Source organism: Panthera leo, chromosome E1 (genome assembly GCF_018350215.1).
Source record: "Panthera leo isolate Ple1 chromosome E1, P.leo_Ple1_pat1.1, whole genome shotgun sequence".
In the NCBI taxonomy this organism is placed as follows: Eukaryota; Metazoa; Chordata; class Mammalia; order Carnivora; family Felidae; genus Panthera; species Panthera leo.
The window spans coordinates 21,117,504-21,134,070 of record NC_056692.1 but is presented as its reverse complement, the minus strand read 5'-3'; the positions used below and the strand labels follow the sequence as shown (position 1 = coordinate 21,134,070).

General features: G+C 42.5%; 1 pseudogene; it reads right to left on the bottom strand.

Moving 5' to 3' along the window:
- Positions 1 to 8,721: 8,721 nt before the first annotated feature.
- LOC122205849 overlaps positions 8,722 to 16,567 on the bottom strand; it is a 29,862-nt pseudogene continuing 22,016 nt past the window's right edge.

Genomic DNA, 16,567 nt, shown 5'->3' with positions numbered 1-16,567 from the left:
AGATAACATTAGTACTACCCTACTACCAAAGACAGACAAAGGCATCACAAAAAAGAAGATCGACAGATCAATATTCCTTATAAACATACATGCAAAATGTCTTAAATATTAACAAACTGAATTAACATATTAAAAAGATTATATATATTATGACCAAGTGGGATTTGTCCCAGGAATGCAAGATTGGCTTTAACATATGAAAATCAATTCATGTAATATGCCATGTGAGTAGAATAAAGACCAAAAAACACATAATCACAATAGGTGCAAAAATCATTTCACAAAATCTAGCATTCATTCATGATCAAACTTTTTCAACAAAGTAAGAATAGTAAGGAACTTCTTCACTGGCTAAAGGATACCTATGAAAACCCTACAGTTTACATAATATTTAATAATGAAAGACTGAATGTTTCCACTTGAAGATTAGGAAGGAAGCAAGCATATAGACTCTCATTACTCCTCTTCAGCATTATGTTGAAGGTTCTAACCAGTGTAATAAGGCAAGAAAAGTAAATTAACAGCACACAGACAGGAAAAGAAAAAGTAAAACTTTCTATTCTGATACAGCATGATCCTATATGTAGAAAAATATGAAATCTATCAAATCTATCAAAAAATCTATGAAATCTATCAAAAAAAAAACCCCACGGCTAGAACTAATGAACAAATTTTGCAAAGGTGCAGGATACATGGTAATTTTTCAAAATCAGGTGCATATCTATATGATAGCAATGAAAAATCCAAAACTATAACTATGAAAATAATCTTATTCACAATGGCATCAGAAAGGGTAAAATACTTAAAAATAAATTTAACAAAAGAAATGCAAACCCTGATCACTGAAAACTAAAATGCTGAGAGAAAATTTTAAATACCTAAGTAAATAGAGAGAGAGTCCAAGTTCATGGATTAGAGGACTCAGTATTCTCTCCAAATTGACCTACAGATTCAACTCAAACCAGTAAAGTTATCAAAGTTCTTTTTTAGGAAATTGACAAGCTGGTTATAAAATTTATATAGAAATGCAAAAGATGTCAAATGAACAGAACTATTTTGTGAAAGTACAGATTTGGAGGATTTAACTACCCAATTTCAAATCTTACTATAAATCTACAGAAATTAAGGAAGTTTGATACTATGCCATACTAAGAATAGACTTAGAGATCAATGGAGCAGAAATGAAAGTCCCAAAATAAATTCTTTTATTGATGGTAAATTAATTTTTGACAAAGGTGCCAAGTCAATTCAGTGGAGCAAGGATGGTCTTTTCAACGAATGATGCTGGGACCATAGGATATTAATATACAAAAAATAACAAATTTGTACCCTTACATCATATCATACACACAAAAAGTAGCTCAAAATGGATGCACTATAAAGCTTTTTATAGGAGAAAATCTTTATGACTTTGTATTAGGCAAAGACTTCATAGATACAACACCAAAAGTATAGTCCATAAAAGAAACAATTTGACAAATTAGATTTCATCTAAATAAGCATTCTTAAAAAGGCACTATTAAGAAAATGAACAAAATAAGCCACAGAATAGGAGAGAATATTTGTAAGTAATATAAATATTACAAGTAACATAAATATTGGCAAGTGATATAAAGGAGTTATATTAAGAATATGTAAAGAACTGTTACAACTCCATTATAAAAGGCAAACAATTCATTCTTTTAAATGGGCAGAAGAAGGGCTCCTGGCTGCCTCAGTCAGTGGAGCATTTAACTCCTGATCTCAGGGTTGTGAGTTCGAGTCCCATATTGAGCATAGAGATTGCTTTTAAAAAAGTAGGGGCACCTGGGTAGCTCATCAGTTAAACATCTAACTCTTGATTTCAGCTCAGGTCATGATCTCACAGTTCATGGGTTTGAGCCTCACATCAGGCTCTGTGCTAACAGTGATGAGACTTCTTGGGATTCTCTCTCTCTCTCCCTCTCTCGGCCCCTCCACCACCTCAAAATAAATACATAAAGTAAATGGGCAGAAGACTTGGATAGACACTATACCAAAGAAACAACATGAATATTAATAAGCTCATGAAAAGGTACTGCATGCCATAGCCATTAGGGAAAGGCAAATTGAAACCACAATAAGATACCACTACATACCTGGTAAAATAATTCTAATCAAAAATACCAACAATAGTTGATCTCAGTGACTATGTAAAGAAACTGGAGCCCTCATTCATTGCTGGTGGAAATATAAAGTACAGCCACTTTAAAAAACAATTTGGCAAGGGCACCTGGGTGGCTCAGTCAGTTGAGAGTCTGACTTAGGCTCAGGTCATGATCTCACGGTTTGTGGGTTCGAGCCCCGTGTCTTCGTGCTATCAGCACAGAGCTTGGAGCCTGCTTTGGATTCTGTGTCTCCCTCTCTCTCTGCCCCTCCCTTGTTCGCACCGTGTCTCTCTCTGTCTTTCAAAAATGAATAAATGTCAAAAAAAATTTTAAAAAAACAATTTGGCAATTCTACGAAAGGTTAAAGATACAGTTACCATGTGATCCAGCAATTAGGTATCTACCCAAGAGAAATGAAAACATGAAGACTTGTATCCAAATGTTTAGAGTGGCCTTACTCATCATAGCTAAAATGTGGAAGCAATCCAGTTGTTTATTAACTGTTGAATGGGTCAACAAAATGTGATACACATGCAATAGAGTATTATCCAGCAATAAAACAGAGCAAACTGCTAAGACATGCTGTGTAAAAGAAGAACCTCAAAATCATGATGCTAAGTGAAAGAAGCCATATCCAAGACTGCATCTTATATGATTCTGTTTGTATGGGATTTCCAGAAAAGGCAGATTTATAGAGGCAGAGGTAGATCAGCATTTGCTTAGGGCCGGGAATGGGAATGTGGACTGGCAGTAAAAGGGCACAAAAGAAATCTAAAGCTGGTTCATGATGATGGTTGCACAACTCAAAAGTCATTGACTTGCACTTCTACAAGGCGTGAGTTTTATGGTATGTAAATTATACCTGGAAATATCTAATTAAAAATGAAAGGACTAAAACCCATTAGAATCCAATTGCCCTGCTTTGTATCTTCTTTCCCCAGTTGTGTATAGCCTCATTTCTTGTCTTCAAGAAATGTCTCCAACATTTCTTACCCTTGACTCCCATCCACATGCCCGTGTCTCAAGTTCGTTGTCTTCTTCACTGGAAGGAGCAGTAATGCTTCCTCCACTACTCCTAAGTAGATCCTGAGGCCACCCAGGATCTTGTAACCTCTTGAACCCTCTCATCACTCTGTAGCATTCCCTCCTGAAAATGTTTGAAAACATCCAAAGGACTTAAATTCTCCTGTGCTCCTCTGGCTCTTTATTCTAGAAACTTATGGAGCTGAGCAAGAGGGAAGTAATTTATACTAGAGCACTTAAAGCAACTTTACATGGAACATTAGATTTTCTTAACATCCTCTTAAGCCATTTCAGGGAATATTCACAGGTCCTTCACCTTATCTTGTTTCAACTCCCTACCCTCTCTTCTTCTTTCTGTCCTTCTCTCCACTCCTTCTTCAATACCCCCAAATATATATATTCCTCTTTCTCATAAAGATCAGTTTATCTGCCTTCTGTGAGGTCTTATCTTTCATGCCAAGTGACTTATCATAGCATTGCCTCAAACCATGTTATCAGCCAGATTTCTAAATTGAAAGTTACAAAAAAAAAAAAAAAAGATTCCAGATGATTTAAATAGAGAAAACCTTTGTTGAAAGATATTGGGGTGCTCAAAGAATTGCCAGGAAGACTGTAGATTAGAATAATCCTCGGAAAATAAGCAGGAACACAGGTAGACTGTGCAATATAGCCCACACCCTAGAATGAGACCAGTGAAAAACACTGCTTCTGCCACCATGGAACCCAAAACACTGAAGTTCGCACAAATGAGTCAGCCACCCCGTCCGTAGAAACAGGATGCCACTGCACCCCTCACTACTGCTTCCAGAATTCGCTGCCATCATTGTTTCTTGGCCACAAAGTCTGGAGTGAATGTTTGTGATTGGCTGAACTCAAGTCACGTGCCTGCCTCCTAGCCACAGAGGAGACAGGGAAGATGAGTAATTGGCCTTTTCAGCTGTTACAGTGAAAGATAGTCTCTTCTTCTCACTAAAATTCATACCACAGAGAAGTCTCCAAACATAGGAAGGGAACTCAGATGCTCAAGAGCCCCAAAATAGCAAAAACAGCCTTTATGACTAATTTGAACAATTAGAAATGTGCTTAACAAAATGATTCAGAAATCCTGAACGCACTGATTTTCTTAGCAGAGTAGTTCTGTCCTACTGTGTGAAGACCCAAGCTAATGAAGGAGAAAAGTTGGGGGTTTGTCCTGAGTAGGAATGAAGGACATTCCCTAATTCTTTGCATTGTTATATACATCTTGGCCCTCCCAACCATGGGTCCCCTCTGTGTAAAGGCCTTGTTTTGTCACGAGCTGGCACAATTATTGAACAGCCTGTACCTCCCTCCACACTGTTAAGCAATTACTGTTCTGTAAACAAATGCATACCTTGTCCTGCCAGCTGCCATTTAAAGGAATCTTGAAGCCAAACCCATCTTTAAAGGGAAGAATCCTGATTGTGATGGAAATATACATTGTGATGGAAATATCACAATTACCATGAAATTTTGCATATTGGATGTTAAGGTAGAATTCACCTAACAATATTGAGCCACCATTATAAATATACATTTCTCATGACATTTTCTGGAACTGTCCCTGAGAGCTCCTGGTTAGAATAAAGTAAAAATGTCAAATGCAAGGAGCCCTCTACTTTGAGCCAAGTTTTATTTTATTATTCAGATCATTCTTGGCTGCCTAATAAAAGCCCATAGTAAGTTTACTCTCGTGACTTCTACGTGTTCTCTGGATAATCTCTTTAAATGTCTAAAAGGCAGGGGAATATGAAGTTGGGGATCCATGTTAGAACCAGTACCCAGTGTCCTCCCAGGCAGAATTGGAATAAGGAGGTCTTAGGGACCAAAGGGGTCCAGTAGATATGTTACCTTTGTCCTACATACTTATGTAAATTAAGGGGCACCTGGGTGGTTCAGTGGGTTAAGCTTCCAACTTCCACTCAGGTCATGATCTTGCGGTTTGTGAGTTGGAGTCCCACCTCGGGCTCTGTGCTGACAGCTCAGAGCCTGGAGCCTGCTTCCGAATTTCATGTCTTTCTCTCCCTCTCTGTTCGTCCCCCACTGGCTCTCTGCCTCTCTCTCTCTCAAAAATAAAGAAACATTTAAAAAATTTTTAAAAACTGATATGTAAATTAAAGCACAAACCTTTTGGGGGAGCCTGGGTGGCTCAGTCAATTAAGCGTCCACTCTTGGTTTCAGCTCAGGTCATGATCTCACAGTTTCATGGGATCGAGCCCGCATCAGGCTCTGCACGGATAGGGCAGAGCCTGCTCGGGGTACTCCGTCTCCCTCTCTCCCTGCACCTCCCCCCACTCCTGCTGTCTCTGTCTCTCTCAAAATAAATAAATACACTTTAAAACAAAACCAAAAAAACCCCCATCCTTTTTATTTAAAATAAAACTAATACAAAAAAACACACAAAATAAATTTATAGCTTGAAGAAAATATTACAATATTGTGATAAGACCCTCATAACCATCACGCAGGTGAAGAAATAGCACTTCACCAGTGACCCCAGCAGTCCCTTCCACGTGTCTCTTTCCAGTCACCAACCTCTCCCCTCCACCCCAAAGGAATTATACTCTGACTTTTATAGCAAACCATCCTTTATGTTTTCCCTATAGTTTTATCCCCCAAGTGACCAGAGTGACCAGAGTCACTAGTGACCAGAGTCTAGTCTTGCCTGTTTAAGGCACTACAGGTTGCTCTCCAACCCTTCATGGTTCACACAATGTATCCTGTCTAGGGTTTGCCCACTGCTCACTCGTGAGACAGTTCAACCCGCTCCACTGTCCCCTGCATTTCCTGCAAAAGGGTAACTGGGTCCAGAGGCCCAACCACACTCAGGTTTGACCCCTTTGGCCAGACCACAAGTGGTACGTCAGGAGGCAACGGATGTCTTTTTTCCTTTCATGATGCTTCCAGCCACTGGTACTCAATGCTTAAAGTTCATCATTTGTTAGAGTTTACAATGACATTCTAATGTAATCACTTCTTTTCCATTTATTATTTCAAAGACTTCTATAAAGAGACACTTTCCCTATAAGAAAAGCAGAATAAATGCTTGATCCATTCTCTTTCTTTTTTTGTTAATGTTCATTCACTTATTTTTGAAAGAGAAGGGGATGGTAGAGGGCAGAGAGAGAATCCCAAGTAGGCTCCAAGCTGTTGGCACAGACCCCAACACAGGGCTCAAACCCTCAAACCATGAGATCTTGATCTGAGCTGAAACCAAGGGTTGGACACTTAATAGACTGAGCCACCCAGGAGCCCCCGTTCTCTTTCTTCACCCGATTTCAAGATAATGAACTGTTCCCTATTATCTTCCCAAGCTGACCAATTATATATATATATATATATATATATATATATATATATATATAAACAACTCCCACTGACCAAAGATGAGTCTATCTGAACCTCAGTAAGCATATTGAAATGGATTAAAACCTATCACATATATTTAAATATTTGTGTTCATAATCATGCTTACACATTTATAAATAAAGTGTATATATTTGCATCTGTATCTCCTTTCTGCCAAACTGAGCCTCCTGGTTTCTTGAGGATGCAGGACATAATAAGGTTAGAATGATTAATTGTGATTCAATGATTAATTGTGATTCATTGTTTGCTTTACCTCATATTACCCACTCAACAGTCTTGGAAAAACAATACAAATGCTACTGTCCAAATATGATTACTGAAAACAATTAGAAAAAACATATGCATTGTCCCCCTCCTTGTCTCCTGAACTTGTGTAATTGTGTTGTACCTGTATTTTCAAATCATATAGCCTTGCAGACTATACCCTCTGCCTTTTGGCCCTCCTTCAAACCTACTTTTATATTAGCGTATCATATATATCAATGTCTCTTTGATTGTTTTGCTTATGTGAAGCTTATTATCTAGTAAATCCCTCGGGAAGTGCTCTTAGGAATAAAATTCCTTAGTTCTTACATGCAGATAATAGTTACCTGTGCCCTTTGTACACAAAAGCCAGTTTTTCTGGATATAAAACTCCTGAATTATATTTGCTTTCCTTAGGTACCGTAAAAACGTCACTTCATTTTCTTCTAACATAAAGCATTATTGTCAGAAAGTCTGATAACCTGATTTTTCTTTCCCTTATAAGCCATTTCCTGGCTTTTGGCTAGATGCCTGAATAATTTTCTTCTGCCTTTTTTTATTTTCTTCTTCACATGAAGCGATTTTACCAAGACATCTTGCTGTCAATCATTCGGCCTCAGTTTTTCAGGTACACTGTGTGCATGTGTTCTTTCAATGTGTAGGGTCAGATCTTTAATTATTGTTATTATTTTGGGAAAGTTTCCTTAAATTATCATTTCTAGTATTTGCTCTATCCCCCTTGCTTTGGTTTTCTTTTTCCGGGACCACAGTTGCCACATACAAAATATTCCAGGCATCTTTTAGTATTTTCATTTTCTCTCAAATTCCTTTTATCTTCTCTTTTTTTCCGCCTTCTTTTGAGTCTTATGAATTTCTTCCTATTTACCTTCTGTTATCTATAAGGCATTATTTATTATATCTATTCACTCTCACGTTCCCTCTACTTTGGGTCTTCCTTTCTGAAACAACTTTGTTCTTCCAATTCCTTTCTGTGATTTGTCAGGTAATCTCTGAGGTTATGATTATTATTATTCTCATTCATGTGGGTGATGATGTCATTTCCTTAATGTCTTTTAGCTCATTTTGAAGTAATAGGTTACAGTTTTGATTTATTTTGTAGGTACCTCTCTCTGGCACACTTTCACCGTCTATAAAGATGTTATTCTCTTCCTTAGTCTCTTTGTTCTAATAATAATTCTGTGTGGGTTTCACCCTTGACATTTTTATGTTTGCTTTTTATGTAAATGCAATGTTCCTGAACCTTGTGAAGGAGGCCCTCGTTCAGGGTAGCCTTCTAACTCCACAAGGCTCCCTCTTTGGTTGTGTTTGTGTAGTATTTAAAAACATGGCAGCTCGCCTTCTGAGCTGTCCTGGCTCTACGGCCCCACCCCATTTTTATATGGACTCTTTCTTTTTATACTATTATCGCCATTCCACTCAATTCTGATCCCATACCCAGCAGTTTCTCATCAGTATGAGCATTGGGGATCCCTGGCCAGTCAGTTTTGAACAGTCATAGAGTCTAGAATGCTCCATCCCTTCAGACCTTGTCACAGACCCCTTGCATTCGCCCACTAGTCGACTGGGCAGACCTTCTAGTTTCTTTTCTTTCTTTAACTCATATTTAATGTTAGTTAACTCCTACTTATCATAGAATGTACTCTCCCAACATTTGTACAAAAAAAATTTTAATGTAAATGAAACACGTTGTCATAGTCCTTTAAAAGCATTTTTTAATGTTTATTTATTTTTAAGAGAGAAAGAGAGAGAGAGAGAGAGAGAGAGAAACAGACAGACAGAATCTGAAGCAGACACCAGACTCTGAGCTGTCAGCACAGAGATTGACACGGGGCTCGAAGTCACTGACCTTGAGATCATGACCTGAGCCGAAGTCGGACGCTCAACCAACTGAGCCACACAGGTGCCCCTATGTAGGCTAATTTTAAATGAAGGTCCTCTTGGTCTGTTTTACAGAATTGGTAATGTTTGGTAATTATCTTATTGATCTTGTCCAGGAATCTCGAAATCTTCCAGAGGAAAACCACTTAAGGCAGTTGGTAAAATGCATTCTGCTATGTCCTGGGCTAATTCGTTCTTTGCTTCCAGAGTCTCCATCAAGCACGTGACTTTGATCCGTCTTCGTGTTGCTCTGCGTTCTTTTTGTAAGCAAGTTTTCGTCGTCTTTCTTAAGCTTGTTATTTCTTTTTCCAGTGTAATTATCCTTTTTTTTTTTTGCCTTCAAAAGATTTCTAAAAGCATAACTGCGTTCAAGTAGTACTTGCTGACTTCTAATGTTTGATCTTAAACGAGGAGGTCCTGTTGGAGCACAAGTGTTGTTTTCCTTCAAAAGACTCCTTGATTTGAGTTTCACAGACTTTCAGTGGGTACACCAATCAAAAACGGTTGGAACGGCATCCATTTTAAGTGGCCAAGTTTGTCCTGTTAAGTCTAAACAGGAGGCTTCAAAGTGCTTTGAACAAAGAAAGGTGTGTTTTCCTGGCACAAAATTGTTGCGCCTAAGTGGGAGAACCCATTCTTTCCTTCTTTTAGGATCCAGGGGAAACTTGTGGAGGCTGATGTTAAGGTGCCTGTCATGGGGAGTAGCACAGCCGGCTGCTATACAATTGGCTGGCTTTCCTTTCCCCTCTGTTCCAAGGCACTGGCTGCCCCACTTCCTTTTGGCAAAGGCTGGGCAAGCGAGGCAGGGCAAGGGCCCACCGAGAGGAGTCGTGGGAGCCGGGTGGGAAGGACGTGAGTGTGTATTAGGGATGGTGGTGCCAACCTTCCCTGTCTCTTTATTAATATGGCAGACTTGAGCCAGCACAGCAGATAGTCCTGGAACTCCGGTGGGACACAAGTCACCTCCTCCCAGACCCTAAAAGGGAGTGGGATTACTGGACCTCTTTGGCAGCCATCCTTGCAGCAATTAAAAAGGTGTCTCTCCCCCTTCCTCCCCATCACTATGAAACTCTCCTGCCTCCATAGAACTTTCCAGTGAGTCTCAGTTGGCCATTTGCGTATTGTTCTTTTCTCAGGTCCAGCAAACACCTGACCACTCCTTCTGCTTCCTGCTACATAGATGCTGAGACCTTGCAGGGCTTAGGGTTGTTAATGATTTGTCCCCACCTGCTCGTGTGTTAGGCTTCTTGGGGGTACCTCATCACCTGCTTTGCTGTCAACGTCTGTAGCTTTGGAGGGTTTGGTCTCTAATGGCCCATCTTTCTGTGGGGGAATTGCTGAAATTCGAAAACCATGCTGCCTTCTTTTCTATGTACAGGTGTTTTTTGTTTGCTTTTATTTGAATTAACGGCCTACTATTTTCCATTAAAATCCATATTTGGGGTTTATCTTGAGAAATTCCTGTGCCTAGTTACACTGCACCTGCATTCCCATATGGAATGGGGAACAGCGGAACTAAGTAGCAGCATCCCCCATTAGGTGGGTGTGGGCTCTCCTGTTTGCTATGCCCCAGCACCCTCCATTGTTTCACTGACCAGGTGACCTATTTACACAATCTTCCTAGCTCTATATCCACAGAACATGCCTACACTGTGACTCCTGTTCTAGGGCCAATGACAGGAAGTAGGAAATACCCAGGACCCCCTTACCTTCTTACCCAGGGTTTTCCTTCCACGTGTGTTTCCTGGAATCCCCTCAGGCATTTGGGTTTCTCCCTTCCCAGGCCTCCCCTGTCCAGCTCCTGGTTCCAGGAAGAACACTTACAAATTCTAAGCTGCCTATGGACACAGCTCTTAAGAGAAGGCACTGAGTTCCATCTGAGAGTCAGAAAGGTTGATCACATGGAAGCCAATTTCAACAAGATGTAGGCAGGAGACAGGAGGAAAACACAGGCCAGTAGCCAGGGGTTTGGTGTATCAGGCAACAGAGGACAAAGCAGATCAAAGTGCTGGTTCTGCAGGTGGGGCTGAAACAAACATTTGGCCGGGGCAGTGAAGGGGAGGGTCATCCATGGTTGATGAAAAGCAAGAGTAGGATCTGGGAATGTAGCAGGGTGGGGTGATGGGAAATGGTGAATTCTGCCTGCTGGATGCCTTCTATATACAGCCTGGTACTCAGCCTAAAGAAGTGCTGCTTGCCAGCTGCCTTTGGGCTGCCCCCCTAAGCTGTAGGTGCCAGGAAAGCATTTAGACCTGCAAGGAGATGCTTGCAATTCCCTGAAGAGCCTCAAGCTCCCACACCTGTACGTTGTACCTGCCATTCCTCTTGTACTGACTTCCCACCATCTTTACCCAGGCAATAAAACACCTAAGATCTGACCTCCTCCAGAGACTTCTTGGGCCAAGTGAATTGCCTCCTCTGGGCTTCCACAGGTCCCTGAGAGTGGTACTCATCACATTCTATTATCTCTTCCCTTATTTGTTTCTGCCAAGCTAAGATCTCCTTAAAAAGAAGAAAAGGATCTTACTACGTTCTGTATCTCCTACACCTACCATGCTCCAGGTGCTCAAAAAATCTATCAGTACTTCTGAGCATCTGAGGTATCACAGGGATGCAGCTGGTACCAGTGCCCATTCTTAGGAGAATCACAGGAGAGTAACCCAGTCACCCCTGGTGTGCAGTGTTGAGATAGCTGGGTGAGCTCACAGCATCTGACTGTCTCATCAGCATCTTTCATCTCCTAGGGCTCCCTTTACAATCATTTTAATTACTTTATTGCAAGTTTCATCAGGCAAGTAACACGAAGGAGAGCAAAGAGACCATCGGGCCCCCTGACTTATTATTCAGAGACGGGAACAATGTCCCGTTAACCATGGAAACTTGAAGATGCACAAAGGTTTTCAGAGTCAGCTGTCATCATTGCTCATAAAGTTTTCAAAGAGCATATTCAGAGGCAGGAACAGGGTCTGGGCAGAAAACACAATGGCAGGTGGGAGGAATCAGGAGAGCTGTCCATCACTGGAACACTGAGCATCCTGTACACCTTCATCCTGAAGGTGTAGGACTGCATAGAGGGTTTATGGGTCAAAGCTGTGGTCTGTAGAAGGTGGATTTATCTGCCTGGTGCTGGACTTCTCTTCTCCCTTCAGCTAAATCCACTAATTTCCTTTCTATAAGCCTGTATCCTCAGGGAAATTTAGGTATCCTCTGGTCAGAAGCCGTGGACACTAAGGCAACCTGACCGTAAGTGCACAATGACCCAGGGCTGTAATCCACAAACTGGGCTTTTTCCTTCTCCCAGGATAGAACCCTCAACATAAACTGAGTTCTAGCTCTGGAAATTGAGGCAATACCATGCTTAAGCTTTCTTGGTTGACCTACCCACTACACTCATCAGTGGTTCTCAATCTTGGTTGTACATTAGAGTCATCTGAGGGCTTTTAGACACACCAATGCCTGGAATTTACCCTAGATCAAAAGAATCAGAATCTCTGGGGTTGGGGCTTGAGCATCAATATTTTTTAAAGCTCCCTAAGAACACCGATTGCCTAATGCTACACAGCAGATCACTTTATGACTTAAAGCAATAGATAGGCATCCTCTTATACCTTCTGTGTGTCAGGAATCTAGGAGTGGCTTAGTGGTTCTGGCTTAGGGTCCTTCATGAGGTTATAGTCAAGATATTAGATGGGGCTGGAGGGCCTGATTCCAAGATGGCTCTTCTACATGGCTATTGACTGGAGGCCTCAGTAACCTGCCACATGGATCTCTCTATAGGGTTGTTTGGTCATCCTTACCACAGGCAGCTGGCTTTCCCCAGAGCAAGGGATGTAAGAAGGTGGGAGCAAGACAGAAGCCACCATGTCTTTTGTCTTGGCCTGGCCTTGGAATTCACACTCCATTGTCTCCACATACCCTCTTGGGTTACATTGAACAGGATAGTCCTATTTGTTGTGGGAGGGTCTACCTAGGGACATGTATACCAGGAGGGTAAGGCTTTTGGGGGGGGGGGGGTGCGTTTTGGAAGCTGGCTATCATAGCAGGTGTCTCTAAAGTACAGCCAAGGTTGAGAATCATTGCTTCTGGTCCCACTGGGGCTGAGGCCCTGCCTCTGTCTTTCTTAGCTCAAAGCAAACACAAGAGACTTATTAGTGTTTATTCTCTTCACACAACAGCCAGAGTGGTTTTGGTCTTTTTAACTATAATGAATATTTTTGTACATAATTCTTTGTTCTGCTAGTAGATTATTCCCATGGGGGTAAATGCTATAACATGAAAATACTTGTTCAAATCTCTTTTTCCCCTGCAGGGAGGTCCAAGTATTTTGTGGTTTTGTTGGTTTTTTTCCATCTCTGATTGTTTATTTTATTTTTAGCATGTGAATCTAATCATCACACTCCTGTTCAGATTTGAGCAGTGACCTCCCAACAATCATGGGGTGAAGTCCGCAATCTTTCTCATGGTTGAAGGGCTCCTGTGTGATCGGCCTGTCTCTTGCCCTCCACCCCCAGCCTCATGTCATTCTGCTTTGCCCCTTGCTCACTGCAATCGGGCCACACAGGTTTAACTTCAGCTCCTAAAACATATTACTATGTTCTGCTCCTCAGGGCCTTTGCACAAGCTCTTCCTCCAAGTCTGACTCGGATAACTTGTACTTACCCTTCAGGTATCAGTTCCTAGGCCAACCCAGTGGGTTCTCCCATGGGACCCACACTACCTTTGCCTCAGAGAATTTATTGTGATGCATTATAATGCACTTATTTGTGTGACTACTTGTTTATTTCCACTAAACTGGGAGTGCCATGGGGGCAGAGATCATTTACTTTTCTCTGCTGTCTGCTCCCCAGTACCTAACACTGCACTTCGCATACAGTAGGTGCTCCCAAGGTGCTTGCTGAATGAATGTTTGTAAGTATAAAAGTCAAGGCCCAGAAACATTTAGAGACATGCCCAAGGCCACCCGGGATACCTGCCTGGGCTTGATGGCAGATATGCTGAATTCAGAATCCCTGCTTCGTATCTAGTGTCACTAGAATCCTCCACCCATGTCCCTTGAATCCCATCCCGTGGAGAATTATCTACACCACCTGCTCTAAAGCTGGAATCAAGGGCTCCCCGTAAATGGAAGAGCCAGGCTTCTGTGGCCATCAAGGGATGACTTCTCCACCCAAAAGTGACAGCTGTCTTTGGCTGGGCTCTTGTCTTGTGCTGGGGAGGGCTCTCATCAAGGTAACCCTGAGTCTCTCCGCCTCAGCTTTTCTCATTTTGAGCATCCATGCCTCTTGAAACAGCCCTGGGAGTTTCCATTTGGCCTTTGGGGATGCTGCCAGGCCTGTCCACATAGGTGAAGGGCACTGGCTACCATTATTTAATGATTCCCCCAAATCAATGAACTGTTTGTTCCTGTGACCTGTGTTCCTATCACTCTCAGAGAATGTCTGGCAGAAGCGAGGGACAGCTCAATAATAGCCTTGAGAAGCCTTCACTGCCCCTCGGCCCTAGGCCAGCCTGTCTATGCTGGTGGCAGGTTGCAGGATAGTGGGGACAGATGAAGAAAAGTGAAGTCAGAGCCCTTATCCCTGACTAGCTCCCTCCAGCTCCCAAGTCCCTGTGCTACACCCTCTTACCCCCAAAACCACCATTGTGGTGCCATACCTGACCCTGTCTCCTAGGGGCAGGCTAGGGCCTAAGTCCTCTACCCACCAGAATATGCCCATCCTGGGAGTCATTCCATACCGTTTCTGCTGGTTGCAGAACCCAAATTCAGATCTCTGTGAATGCCCAGACAGAGGTTAATGGCAGACCTGTACATGACAGATCCACCAAAGAAACAGACAAATTTCCACTTGTATCTAATGACACCTAAGCTCAGGCAAAAGTACCAACCACCCCCGTGGCATATACATGCGTATACACATGCACACATGTACTCACAGACTCAGGCTCACTCAGCCTGGGCTGCCTTAGCCCTGGCCACCTCTCCCTCACCCATGGCATTGCCAGATTAGTCCCAGGCACCTCACCAGGACACCATGAAGCTCAGGTTCCAATCCGGTGGTTCCCAGATGCACTGACCATGGGTCTATCTCTTCCTTGATAGGCTACTCATGATTCTTCCTCATCTCTTCTGTCTGATGAGCCTACCTGCCATTCATCTCTCAATGTCCAAATCCCACTCATCCTTCAAGGCACAAATTCAGCCTCCTCCATGAAGTCCCCCATTCCTGTAGCTGGAAGTCATACCTCCCTCTTCCGACTACCCATAGCATTTTAGCTCCACCTCCTCTATGACTCTTGAAACCAACTTTCTGCTTCCTAATCATGTTGTTTTTATGCACCTTTTAGCAACGCCTTTCCCTCAACTGTTTTATACATTTTAACTTGTTTCTACCTGCCTGCTTGTGCTCTCCAGAGACAATGTGTCATGATGGAAAGGTTGTTGGCTCTGGTGAGTGACAGAATGGAGTTGCTACCCTCCTTCCCCCTTCCCTCCCTTCCTTTCCTCCTTTTGTAAATATTTCTCCAGTTCTATCTGTGCCAGGTACCTTTGCAGCAGCACCACAGCAAGACAATACACAAAAGATATTGTCTGCAGCCTAATGGAGTTCTAGTCCCCAGCCCTTTCATTACTGGCTATGTGACCCGGGCAAGTTGTTTAATCTCAACAAGCTTCAGTTTCTTCATCTACAATATCAGTCTTTATAATAGTTATCTTCTGGGTGGAGTAATAATTAAATGGAGTAATATACATAAAATACCTAGCACTTAATGCATACTCCACAAGTATGTATATATTCCTCTTTGTTAGAGAGAACTCTCAAACGTCATAGAGATTCAAGAGTATGTGTTGAAAGAGAGGAAGGAGGGACCAAAAAAAGGGAGGGGAAGAGGGAAGTGATCACGAAAGTTCATCTGAGAACTGTCTCTGAATTGCCAGCACCCACCCTGCCCTCTACTTTCCCACCTGGATTGTAAAAGGGGATACTGATTGCAGCCTGGAAGAGACAGCTCTTCACAAGGACCCCGGTTTGCCCAGTCCTTTTCAGGTTATCCCTTATGCACATGCAGTCACGGAGCCAGGGCTAAGAGCCCTTCCATGGACTAATCACATATTAAAAATAAATAAATCCCTTCAGTGGTTTTCAGGGTGCCTAAAAGCTGTTGCCCCCCAGGCTCCCCACTGAACTTCTGCCTTCGTATTTATAACCCACTAGCTTCTCTCCTTCCTGGCTTCCCAGACAGTGGTGCAGACAAAAGGACCGTTTATAACAGCTTTTCTGACAGCTGGACATTATTTAATTAAAACTTCTGGCACCCACATAGTGTGCTGGAGGCTATTTAAAGTTCTCGGTGGCAGGAGGAGAAATGGGGAAACTTACAACCCTTGGGGGGCAGGGCTGAAGGGATCTCGGGTGGACAGCAGCCAGAACACACTCTCAGGTCCCTTACAGCACAGTGGCATCTCTCAGAGCCCTGACTTTGACATTGGAGTCTGTGGGAAAATGCAGGCATGATATCAGCCCCCAAGGCATCTTGCTTGGGGTGGGGAGGGTGGATGTTTGGAGAACCAGCAGCACCAAACTGAGCGGAGTGTTAAGTTTTCTGGATCAGCTACTCCTATTTTTCAGAGCAAGAAACTGAGACACGGAGAGGAAAAAGGAACTTGTTCAAAGCCACATAGTAACTGGTGCAATTCTGGGGATATCATTTGAGTATCCCTGGGCCTCATTGCTGCCCTTAGGTATGAGTAACACCCGTCTTGCTTACTTTTCCACACAGCAGGCACATGGTCTTGAAGGGCTGAACTGCTGCACGTGTTATTCTAGGCATAAGCAGAAATGCAACCGTGGATGCCAACGTTTGATCATCTGGTCAACCCCAGCAGAGGC